The sequence below is a fragment of the Lathyrus oleraceus genome, chromosome 5, assembly GCF_024323335.1.
Source record: "Lathyrus oleraceus cultivar Zhongwan6 chromosome 5, CAAS_Psat_ZW6_1.0, whole genome shotgun sequence".
In the NCBI taxonomy this organism is placed as follows: Eukaryota; Viridiplantae; Streptophyta; class Magnoliopsida; order Fabales; family Fabaceae; genus Lathyrus; species Lathyrus oleraceus.
Genome location: NC_066583.1, coordinates 137270867 through 137284468, shown reverse-complemented (window position 1 = coordinate 137284468; position 13602 = coordinate 137270867). Strand labels below are relative to the sequence as shown.

The 13602-nt window shown below is 37.4% G+C and overlaps 1 non-coding gene across 1 annotated transcript; it reads right to left on the bottom strand.

Moving 5' to 3' along the window:
- Positions 1-242: 242 nt before the first annotated feature.
- Positions 243-349, bottom strand: LOC127088624 (small nucleolar RNA R71). The gene has a single exon (XR_007790453.1). It is a non-coding gene; the product is annotated as a small nucleolar RNA R71 (small nucleolar RNA).
- Positions 350-13602: the final 13253 nt, after the last annotated feature.

The following is a 13602-nucleotide window of genomic DNA, read 5'->3' as shown; positions in this document are numbered from 1 at the left end:
ATCAATTCTCTGGAAATCCTACAGAGGATCCAAACCTTCATTTATCCGTATTTGTTCAATACGCTGATACTGTTAAAGCTAATGGTGTCACTTCAGAGGCAATTCGACTTCGTCTTTTTCCTTTCTCGTTAAGAGATAAAGCTAGAAGATGGCTTCAGTCTCTTCCTTCCAACTCAGTCACCACATGGAATGAGTTGAAGAAAGTCTTTCTTGCCCGATATTTTCCTCCAAGCAAAACAGCTATGTTAAGAGCCCAGATAAATGGATTTAAACAGAAAGATAACGAGTCTCTTTTCGAAGCATGGGAAAGATACAAAGACATGATGAGACTTTGTCCACACCATGGTTTAGAGGACTGGTTAGTAATTCATACCTTCTATAATGGTCTCTTATACAACACAAGATTAACAATAGACGCCGCCGCAGGTGGTGCGCTTATGGATAAACCTTACGCTGACGCTTATCAACTTATCGAAAGCATGGCCCAAAACCATTATCAGTGGGGAAGCGACCGAGCAATGGTAGAAAAACCTCAAACGAAAACTGGCATGTACGAGATAAGTAGCCTTGATCATGTTAATGCAAAAGTGGATGCTCTTGCCCAAAAAATTGAAAGTTTAAATGTATCACCTCCAGCCACCGTGGTTGCCGTGACTCAAAATTGTGAAGTCTGTGGAATCCAAGGTCACACTCCTACAGATTGTCAACTCCTAACAGGAATCCAAGCAGAGCAGGTGAACTATGCACAAGGAAATCCTTACTCGCATACCTATAACTCAAACTAGAAGAACCATCCTAATTTTTCATATAAGAGCGACAATGCTTTATACGCACCAGGACAAGCTCCCAATCAAGCCCCAGCTATACCTCCTGGATATCAAAAGCCGACCCCATCTACACCTAACAATAACGTTCCTAGGAAATCCAACTTGGAAATCATGATGGAGGACTTCATAGCTTCTCAACAGCAAACCAATAAAGATTTCTTAAACCAGAATGTACACACTAACGAACAGATTAAACAACTAGCAAGTAAAGTAGATGCCCTGGCTACGCATAACAAAATGCTGGAAACACAAATCTCACAAGTAGCTCAACAACAAGCACCTACTGCAGCCCCAACTGGTAGATTTCCTGGACAACCCCAACCTAACCCGAAAAGCCACGCTCATGCAATTATATTAAGAAGTGGAACAGAGGTAGAAGGACCATATGATCCAAGAATTGAAAACCAAAACTCTAAAAAGCCAACTGAGGAAGAAAATAAACCTAAGGAAAAGGAAGAGAGTAATAAGGAAACCATAGAGAAGAAAGAACCTTATGTACCTCCACCGCCTTACAAACCACTTATCCCTTATCCTCAGAGGCTAATTAAAACCAAAGACGCGGGCCAATTTAAAAAATTTGTTGACCTACTGAAACAATTAAACGTCACCATTCCTTTCACATAAGTTATTACACAGATGCCCTCGTATGCTAAGTTCTTAAAAGAAATTCTTTCTAATAAAAGGAAACTTGAAGATAGCGAAACCGTTACACTCACTGCTGAATGTAGCGCTATAATCCAGAATATGCCTCCTAAACTTAAAGATCCTGGTAGTTTCTCTATACCCTGTCACATAGGAAAATTTGTCATAGACAAAGCTTTATGCGATTTAGGAGCCGGTATCAGTGTTATGCCCTTGTCCATATGCAAGAGACTTGAAATGGGAGAATTAAGACCAACTAAAATGTCTGTGCAATTAGCGGATCGTTCCGTTAGATATCCCGTAGGAATCCTTGAAAACGTTCTCGTGCGCATAGGTCAATTCTACATTCCAACCGATTTTATAATTATGGACATAAGAGAAGATGAAGTTACCCCCATTATATTGGGAAGACCTTTCTTAGCAACCGCAGGTGCTATCATAGACATAAAACGAGGACGACTCACTTTCGAAGTAGGAGAAGAGAAAATTGAGTTCATTCTTTCCCAATTTTTGAAAGCACCTGCAATAGATGACACATGTTACTTCATGGATATCATCGATGAATGCATAAAAGAAACAGAATTAGAAAATGACAAATTGTCTGACTATCGTGTAGAAGACAGACTGAACCATTGTTTAGCCATAACATCGGATCCTACGCAATGCCTTAAGAAACCTACCCTCAACCTGAAAACACTTCCCAAAAATCTGAGATATGAATTCCTAGACTCAGAACTTGAACGACCCGTGATAGTCAATGCAGACCTAGGAAAACTCGAAACCGAAAAACTCCTACATATCTTAAGAAAATATCCAACCGCACTAGGATACAACATCACCGATCTTAAAGGGATAAGTCCTTCTATTTGTATGCATCGCATCATGCTAGAAGAAGACTGTAAAACTTCTAGGGAACATCAGAGGAGACTAAACCCGATCCTGAGTGAGGTAGTGAAGAAGGAGGTAACGAAGTTATTAGAGGCAGGTATCATATATCCTATATCTGATAGCAAATGGGTTAGTCCTGTACACGTAGTACCAAAGAAAGGAGGTATAACAGTTATCGAAAATGAAAAAGGAGAAACTATAACCAAACGAATCGAATCGGGATGGAGAATGTGCATTGATTATAGAAAGCTAAACAAAGCAACCCGAAAAGATCATTTTCCTTTACCATTCATAGACCAGATGTTAGAATGATTAGCAAAGCATTCTCATTTCTGCTATCTAGACGGTTACTCAGGCTTCTTTCAAATACCAATTCATCCTGATGACCAAGAAAAGACAACATTTACATGTCCTTTTGGTACCTTCGCTTATCGACGAATGCCGTTTGGCTTGTGCAATGCTCCTGCAACCTTCCAAAGCTGCATGATGTCAATATTCGCCGATTTTCTCGAAAACATCATGGAAGTCTTTATGGATGACTTTTCCGTATGCGGGGAAAGTTTCGAAGAATGTCTTGAAAACCTAGAAAGAGTTCTAGAACGATGTGTAAAAGTAAACATAGTACTTAATTGGGAAAAATGTCACTTTATGGTACAAGAAGGAATTGTTTTAGGACACATTATATCAAATAGAGGAATTGAAGTAGACAAAGCTAAAATAGAAGTAATCGAAAACCTTCAACCTCCGAAAATTGTAAGAGAAGTACGAAGCTTCTTAGAACATGCTGGTTTTTATCGACGATTTATTAAAGATTTCTCTAAAATAAATAAACCTTTAACCGGATTATTAATGAAAGATGTTGAATTCATCTTCGACAATAAATGTTTAGAAGCATTTCAAACGCTTAAACAAGCATTAATCTCCGCGCCCATAATGCAGACTCCGGATTGGAATGAACCATTCGAAATAATGTGTGACGCAAGTGACTACGCCGTAGGCGCTATTTTAGGACAACGAAAGGATAAAAAACTTCACGTCATATATTATGCAAGTATAACTCTGGATGAAGCACAAATGAACTACGCCACGACCGAGAAAGAACTTCTAGCAGTAGTATTTGCACTAGATAAATTTCGTTCTTACTTGGTCGGAGCTAAAATAATTGTTTACACTGACCACGCTGCCATTAAGTACCTCCTAACAAAAAAGGACGCTAAACCTAGACTCCTAAGGTGGATCTTGTTGTTACAAGAATTTGATTTGGAAATCAAAGATAAAAAAGGAACTGAAAACGTAGTGGCAGATCACCTTTCTAGACTCGAAAATCTGGAATCGGAAAGAACATCGATCAATGATGACTTCTCGTACGATAGACTTATAGCTAATTTGGAAGAAAATAGAGCTGATGAACAACTAGAGACCACCTTGGCTGTATGCGTTACACCATGGTACGCCGATTTTGTCAATTATTTAGCCGCCGGAATAGTTCCACTTAATTTATCCTACCAGCAAAAGAAACGATTCTTCCATGACTTGAAACATTATTATTGGGACGACCCTTTACTTTTTAAAAGAGGCCCCGATGGTATTTTCCGTCGGTGTGTACCTGAAGAAGAGATAGAAAGTATAATCCAACATTGTCATTCCGCTCTCTATGGTGGACACGCAAGTACATCCAAGACCTGCTCTAAAATCCTACAAGCCGGTCTTTATTGGCCAAACATATGGAAGGATGTGCATGCTGCTGTCAAGAAATGTGATAGATGCCAACGCACAGGAAACATATCTAGACGTGACGAGATGCCACAAAAGGGCATTTTGGAAGTAGAGATTTTCGACGTGTGGGGAATAGATTTCATGGGACCTTTTCCACCTTCTTTCGGTAACAAGTACATACTCGTAGCGATTGATTACGTATCAAAATGGATTGAAGCCATAGCTTCCCCAACAAACGACACACGAGTAGTAACTAGACTCTTTAAGAATATAATCTTTCCAAGATTTGGTGTCCCAATAATAGTAGTCAGTGATGGTGGATCGCATTTCATATCTAAGATACTCGAAAAACTATTGTTTAAGTATGGTGTAAAACATCGAGTAGCGACACCTTACCATCCTCAAACCAGTGGACAAGTGGAAGTGTCTAACAGATAAATTAAGCAGATATTGGAAAAAACAGTCGCCACGTCAAGAAAAGACTGGTCATCAAAATTACCTGAAGCTTTATGGGCATATCGAATTGCTTACAAAACTCCCATAGGAACAACCCCATTTAAGCTTATTTATGGTAAATCTTGCCACCTCCCAGTAGAGCTAGAACATAAGGCCTATTGGGCTATTAAAAATTTAAATTTAAACTATAAGGCCGCCGGTGAAAAGCGAATCCTTGAATTAAACGAATTAGAGGAACTTAGACGAGACGCTTACAAAAATGCCAGAATCTACAAGGAAAGAACGAAAAAATGGCATGATAAGCGCATATCAAGGAAAACTTTCAAACAAGGCGATGTAGTCCTATTGTTTAACTCTAGACTTAAGTTATTCCCAGGAAAACTACGCTCTAGATGGTCAGGCCCTTTCCAAGTCACTAATGTTTTCCCTAGTGGAGCTGTGGAATTTAAGGGAAAATCTATGGAAACATTTATCGTAAACGGGCAGCGTCTGAAACATTATCACTATGATGAAAACAATGAAGACTCGCAAGTCCTGAAATTAGACGTATTGTCTCCTAAACCTATAGATTAACATTTACTAGTTTTATGTCGAGCTTGCGACATTAAACAAAGCGCTTCGTGGGAGACAACCCACAAATTTTTACTATCTTTTCTTTGATTATTCTTTTGATTTTATTTAGTATTCATTCTTCATTTATTTTATTTTATAAAACTTTTCTTCTTTTCTTCTTTCGGCATCTGGCCAAATCCTGACTAAATTCTTGTTTTTCTTTTCTTTAGTTAACACTAACCTGATGGGACAAATTGATCGTATGGGTATCAAATTCAGAGGGAAAGCTCAGAAACAAAAGTTTGAAGAACTAGCAGAGAGAGATGCTACCTAGTTTCTATGCTGATGATTGGGCAATGACTGCCCTTGGACTAAGAGAGAGTGTCATGTATCTGCTGAGTCAAATAGGGTGGGAAACCACTCCTATTCGAAGACAATTTGTCACTTACCGGAGACTAACTCTAGAATTCCTTAGCTCCCTGATCTATCTACCCAGCCATGGAAAAGGAATAAGCAGAGGTTTCATTCAGTTCAGGATGTTCAATATGGAGTATCAATTTAACATTCAATACTTTACTAACCTTTTAGGGCTTCCTACCTCTTTTGATACATTCACCATGAGCCAAGAAGACCTTTTTGAATATAGAGAACTTGAACATTTTTGGGGAAGTTTAACAGGAAATGACGACCCTGAGGAGCATGAGTTTCTTTCTGGAAACATACATAACCCAGCTTTTCGTTATTTCCATAAAATCCTAGCACACACTCTTTTTGGGAAGAAATCAAACATTACCACAGTTTCACGTGATGAACTCTTCATCATATTTTGTGCTTCCCAGAACCGTCCAGTGAATGGTGCCACTTATATGTTGGCGAATTTTGACCGCCTTATTCAAGATGACCGAGCACCAATTCAAATAGGAGGATTGATAACCATGATTGGTAATGCTATCGGATTACGCCAACCCATGCTTGACTTGAGCCCTTTTTGTGGCATTGCGCCTATGAGTATACCCTTCCTCTTCAACACTATGTTTATAGGAAACCTAGGACCTGAAGAGTTTGAGCTAATAATTAACAACCAAGTTCTTTGCCTATTCACCTTGCCTAGCCCGAGGACTAGTGTTCATAACCGAAATAATTGGCTCTACAATCTGAATGGAATACCTTCTCCTGTTAGATCTACTGAATCCATCCAAGACTATGAGATTTGTAACGACCAGATTCCTTATGCTGAGTCTGACCCTCAGACATCATCTGGTTATTATGATATTGACTCTCCACCTCATCCTATCCCGACCGAAGAGTCGGCAATACCTGATCTTAGACATCATATGCCCGGAACTGATTATAACACCGCCATTCAAGCCTTGATGTCAGAACAAGAAGCCATCAGAAAAGAGCTAACTAATATGGGACATGAATTTCTGGGATACATGAGCAGTATGACAAATCAATTCCACGAGTTGCTAAACCGTGTTAACTCCTTTGCTCCTCCGGCCAAAGATCCTACAAGTGGCTAGAAGTTTTTAGTTAATTAGTTTTAGTTTTAGGGAATCTATAGTTTCATTTAACATTATTTTAATCTTAGTATTTGTTTTCCATGTTTTCTTTTACCTTCAAATGTTACATTATGTTTATGAAGCTATTGCATTATTGGTTTATTTTATTTTGTTCTATGCAATATCTACAATTATCAATAATGATATTTACTGTATGTTGCTTACATAGCCTATTAAAAAAATATATATATATTTACACTATGGTGTAATAGAGTAGCATGCATGGTATTTCTAAAATATATCAATAGCAAAATAAAATAAACATAAACAAAACAAAATAAAAACAATAAAATAATAAAAACATATTATGAAGCACTTGCGTAAGTGATCGTTGCAAGCTGACTGGTGTGACGAGCGTCACACAAGCCATCACGGTCGTCACGCAAGTGCATGTGACGCCCGTAACACCTTCTGTCACGAGCGTGACAGCTTCAGAATAGGTGAACGTTGGTGACCGTTGGGGACACGATCGTTACCCACCCACCTTTTTATTTTCCCCATTCATTCACCTTTACTCCATCCCAATCACATTCATCCATATTTATTTTTCTTTCACCCACTCATCTTCCAACTTCCAAAAACTTTCCCTATAAATACCTACACTCCATTTCTCCCTAAACCACACCATTCCAACAAACCACTCTATACAAATACATTTTCATCCTCTTTCCTTCTTTCAACCCACCTATCAATATGGCGGAAAACCAACAATTCGGAAATATCATCTTCCGATCCGAAGATGATAACTATCAACGAGAGCAATTCGATCGGTTTCAACAACGAGGTGTCATCTCTACCAGGTATCCTGATTTAAATTGTTTACAAGAATTAGGATTACTTCAAGGTGTGCAATGGATGCTTCGGCTCGCTGATTTAGCTTTTCTTTGCACATACAATCAACCTACCTACCCATCACTCACATTAGAATTTTTAAGTTCTTATTCATACACCACTCCAACCGGTGAAGACGAGTACTTAACCAGTACCACAACTTTCCGCATGTTCAACACCGAGTACTCACTATCCCAGGATCAGTTGAGTGCCATGCTACAGTTCCCTGTAGGAGACCAAGTCCACCCAAGAATCCCTCCGAACTCACAGTGGCCCATAAACGCCTTCGACCTCTTTAGAAAAATATCCGGTGTGGAAACCGATAATTGGGATGCACTACTTGCTTCACACATACATAACCCAACCATCCGGTATTTTATCCGCATTCTACAAAACACCATTTTCGGTCGACCCAACAACAGCAAAGTCAATGCCAAGGAATTATTCTTCCTCCACTGCGTCTTTGCAATGGATACAAAGGTAAACGCCGCTTCTTTCTTATTTCACCATATCTGCACCCTATGTGCTAGAGGCTGCCAACCTTTCGTGATTGGAGGATTAATAACCTCCATAGCACTTGGTTTGAATCTAGGGGACCGACTTCAAAATTTACAAGCTCTCCCACCCTTATTTATGGATATAAGCTATTGTCGCTCCAGCCGCTTAATCAAAAATAGGGTAGGCGGAAGGTATTATTTTATGGTGAATAACCAAGAAGTCCCAAGCGTTGTTTTACCCAACATTACCCTCACAGATGTCACCAACCCCGACCGATTCATCTACGACCTTAATGCTCCCGAAGCTACCGAGCCTACACAAGCAAACCCGGCCCCGAACGAGTTTGAAGAAATGGAGCAAGGTGATCAAGGTCTTGAACAACAGTCAGCCCCGCTTAACCCTTCCGATAATGCAACTGGTCCATCCTCCCGACATCGTCGAAGAAGAAGGCCAGCAACTAATGATGACATCATGGATGCTATTGATGTCATGCATGCGCAGAATACCGAAGTGATGCAACTGATACGCCAGATGCAACATCAGCAGGAAGCAAGGAATGCAATAACCGACCAGCGGTTCACTGATTTGCTCAACAGGTTTGATGAGTTGGAAGTACGTCAACGCTCACCGGGCCCGAGAACACGAGGACGCAGGCAAAATTAAGCATATTTATTTTATTTTCCTTTCTTTTCGCTTTTCTTTAAAACATTGGGGACAATGTTTCACTTAAGTATGGGGGGGGGGGAAACTTTGTTTCCGTTATGATTATTTCTTTTCCAACATTCCTCTTTCAAGTATGTTATCTTCCCTTTCATTGTTATTTCCCTTATCTAAATATAATATATTTATTTTAAGTTGAGTCCTTAGTGTGAAAATTTTGTATTATCTTTTCCCCTCAATTTTCTTGAGCAAAAAAAACAAATTTAACACTTAACACACTCAATAAGTATAAAGGTTGCTTATTTTATCAAACTTGAGTAAAATTAAGACGAAAATTATTACCGCCCCAACGCTCTAAAAACCTCAACATGTTAGATCAGAAAAGTACCTATTATACCAATCCCTTGAACTTTTAGTTTTATAGTAACCCCGAGTAGTTTATACGAGAAGTCGACACCATCTTAATAGCAAACTACGTGGAGAGCCGATGAATATAAGTGAATGATTCCCAAAACAAACAAAAAAACAACAAATATATATATATATATATATATATATATATATATATATATATATATATATATATATATATATATATATATATAAGGAAATGCACTAATTAAGTTAGGTGATCCTTACCAGATCATTTAATCCAAAGGTTGCGGACCCTACAAAAACATTGTATGAACGATCCATTGTGAGTTGTTTCAGCGGTTTCTGGTGCTGAACTTGGTAGGGCGGACTACGGTCCGATCCCCCGCAATTTACAATGGACTAAATAACGAAGTTATCCAACTTATGTACCAGAACTTCCAGCTAAAAAGGGAATCAGAATCACTAACCGGTTACTCCACTATGTGCGCGAAAAGATAAAGGGCTTAATGTGATTTCGCTAGAATGAAAACGGGTGAAATAAGAGTAAAAGAACTAGGATAGCTATAATAGCGTAACTCGAACTGGTTTGCATAAGGTGGGGTTATCTGAGGTTGTAATGGCAGTTGTTGATGTTAGGATTAAGCTCAAGTTATTTTTAAACGAGATTTACTTGCAACCTACTACGAATTGATGTGTATTTGGAAATTTCATCTGGCTAATATTTTAAAACGATTTCTATACTGTATCTTGCTTGAGGACAAGCAAAAGTCTAAGTATGGGGGAGTTTGATAACATGAAATAATATCACATTTTTGGACTCGATTTAATTAAATTATATTATTATTTGATTCGATTTATTTCATATTATTCGATATTACTTGGTATTTTCCTTCTATTTATTCCAGGCAACATTATTTGAAGCATACGTGAAAAAGAAAGAAAAGGAGGTGCAAAAAGATGATGAGAAGCAATTTCCACTAAAGCCCAGCCCACAACTATCAACTAGAAGCGCTGAAGTTGTGACGACCGCCACACAAGGTGTGACGAGCGTCACGTCCCCCTGCTAAGTGTTACGAGCGTAACACGTGATGTGACGAGCGTCACACCCCCATTCCTATATTTTTGGGTTTGACGCGTAACAGAAGCACGTTCATCCTGCTTTTTCGCTTGACCAGTAGACTCGTTGAAACTTACTTAATGGACTATGGAAGAAACAGTTACAAAATGGATTGATATAAATAGGACCAATTGTGGAACCCTGCAGAAGACTCTCAATTTTCCAGTTTTCGGCACCGCATTATTTTTACTGTTTTTCTTATTTTCCAGCACTCTACTTTCCTAGCAATTTTTATTTCCTTTCCTTTTCCAGTCAATTTTAAAGCATTCAATTAATTTTCTCACAATAGTTTCTACACCGGAAACTATTGTGCAATTTTTACTGGATCTAACCTTACGTTAGATCATAGTATTTTATTCCTTCGTTTTTATTTTCTTGTCCGATCGAAGATTGTAAGAACAAATCCAACCGGTTTGTGGTGGAGAGTTCAAGCATCGAAGCTAGGAATAATCAAGACTTCTATTAATTTTACAGGTTCTTTAATTTTATTGTTTAAATTTATATATGCTCTGCACTGCTATTTATTTATACTGTCTGTCTGATATGGTTGTATGTAAGCATAATTATTGTTTAGGCTTGTTTAGGATGTCTGGCTAAATAAACTTAGATATCGGTATGTAAAGTAAGCGGAATGAAGGAATCAAAACTAAGTTGGTTTAATTTTGTTTAAAAACATAATCACTCTTTTTATGGTCTCAATTTACAGAGTTAATACCAAGGTTTTTGTACGAGAGTAAAAGACATAAAGAAGTTAAAATCAATAGAACGACGGTTTGAGCTTTTAACTGGACAGTGTAAATTGGACATTAATTTTAAATCAGGGCGAAAGCAATTTTTAGAGTTAATTAAATTCTAATCATTTTCAAAAAGTATTTTTAAAGGTTAAATGTGAGGACGAGAGTTAAGCATTTAAGTTTAATTATATAATCTAAGTCAACAGAGCGAGAGTTTGAGACAAGGGTGTTTAAATGGTTAGCATTTTCTTAAAAAGAGTTTCTATAGATTCTATTGTTTTCAAAAAGTGATTTTGGACTTAACTAATTAGTGACAGCGCACGTTAATATAAAGTCATAGTCTATTCGACAGAGCGAGAGTTTGAGAAAGAGCTTTTAAATCAATAGTGTCTACTGAAAAGATTTACTTTAAAACTACGAAACCAACGAAGATTTGATTCCCTAATTACGATAAACTGCATACCGATATCTGCGTTATTCGATATTTAATTTAATCTTATTTTAGTTTTACTTTTCCCTCTAATCATCAAAGTATCATCCGCCTTAGCTTTTATGAAGTAACCTTAGAAAACGGTATATCTATTCATAAGTCCCTGTGGGATCGATATCTTTTATTACTACGCGATTAGATTGTGCACTTGCAGTTAATACCCCAATAGACTCATAAAGTCGCGATCAAAAGGGGTGTGGAAAGTAAATGGGCAAGGACCATTAGACTCTGAGTCCAGCGTGTAGCCAGGGAGTCCATAGAAAGAGAGTCAACAGTTGACTCTGTCTGGGTTGTTTGATCATGATCAGAAGGACCACGTTGATTGAAGTCACGGTCTTTGATTAATCATACCAGTCAAAGTATGCGCAATGAAGCGTTGAGATGCAAAGTTAAATAGGGAGCACGATAAGCACGTGTATGGGATCATCAGTTGACTGAAATAGTTAACTGATATGGGTCATTACAGAGTGTCACTTGGTGCACATCAAGAGGAATGTTGAGGAAGTATTTAAGGACCACGTTGATTGAAGTCATGGTCTTTGATTAATCATACCAGTCAAAGTATGCGCAATGAAGCGTTGAGATGCAAAGTCAAATAGGGAGCACGATAAGCACGTGTATGGGATCATCAGTTGACTGAAATAGTTAACTGATCTGGGTCATTACAGAGTGTCACTTGGTGCACATCAAGAGGAATGCTGAGGAAGTATTTATTCCAATTCCCTTCCATACATTTCATTTATTTGTTTTCCTTCTCTCTCTACTTTCTCAATTTCTCTACCCTCTCTCTAAACTCTCCTCTGAACCCTCAACTTCAGTCGCCCTCTCAAACTCCAAAACCACCCTTACAACCATCGTTTTCCCAGTTTTTGATTGAAGTTCTACTAGAAACTTCATACGTTCATCCCAAAATTCCTAAAACCCTTATATCTTATGAACCCAAACCCAAACCCTTAGGAACCCTAGGCTCCTTGTATAACCCCTAATTGGGTTCTGATGAACCCTAACTGGGTCAGATGAACCCCTAATAATGAAGAACCATAACCCGAACCCGAACCCAGATTACCCAAAACTTACCCAGAATTATGCCAAACAATATTCAAACCCTAGATCGTGACCCCTTAAACACCAATCAAACCTCGGAAACAACAAATTTAATCCAAATCATGAAACCCTAGATTAAAAATAAAATGAAACCCCTAAATCCTATTAAACAGCAAAAATTAAAACAAACAGTAATATTTAACGCACGCAATCAACAATAAGCAAGGGAAAGTCTACCAACCTTCAGAGACGAGGTTTTCTCTGATAAGGTAAACCCTTTTAATTTTAAACTACTTTTTGTCTTGCAATTCCTTTGACTCCTTCTTCTTCTTCTGACCACTTCTTGTTTCTTTTGTTTGTGTGAGGTGCTTATTGGAACGGTGTTGTGAGGCTGAGCTCGAGTGGATTAGGGTGTCGATGTGAAATCCTAAATACTTCTGAATCGGAGCTTTGAGTATGGGTTCGGGATTTGCAGCAGCAAATGTTCTTTGGGTTTTTAATCTCTTTTTCCTTTTTTTCTCCATTTTGTTTTAGCCTTATGTTTATATAGATTAGCAATTAGGTTTAGAATTCAATTAGATTTTTTGTTTTAGGAAGTTTGTAATTTGATTGTGATCTGATTTGATTAGGTTTTAGGGTATTCTGACTGTAAATGTAACAGCAAAGCACTTGGTCCAATTTTATCTGTAAATTATATTCTTCAATGTATTTGTAACAAGATAATGGAAAGATTTGATTGATTCTTCCTATTCAATTGTTTGATCCATTTTTGCATCCAAACTCCTTCTCATTAGGGGGTCTAAAGAAAAAAAAAGACTATTGGGTTGTGGGTTGACCTGACCATATAGTTGACCAGGTTCATTTTATAAAAGTAACTGAAAATAATCTTAATAATAAAGTATAATCATTCAAAAATAATAATAATAAATTGATTAATAACATCGGATTATAACTTCATAATAATATTAATCATATAAAACCGAAATATAATAACCTAAATATTGATTTAAATAATAATTAAAAAAGGAAATAAATAATTAAATAATTAATTAACTTGATAATGATATCCAACTTAATAACCTATTCTATCAAATAATTAAATAACACTTAAGTCTAATATTCTCACTAATATTTTCTATAGGATAACTACATATTAACCATATTCTAATTAATTAATTATGAAAAATTAAGTATTATATTAAAATCTAAA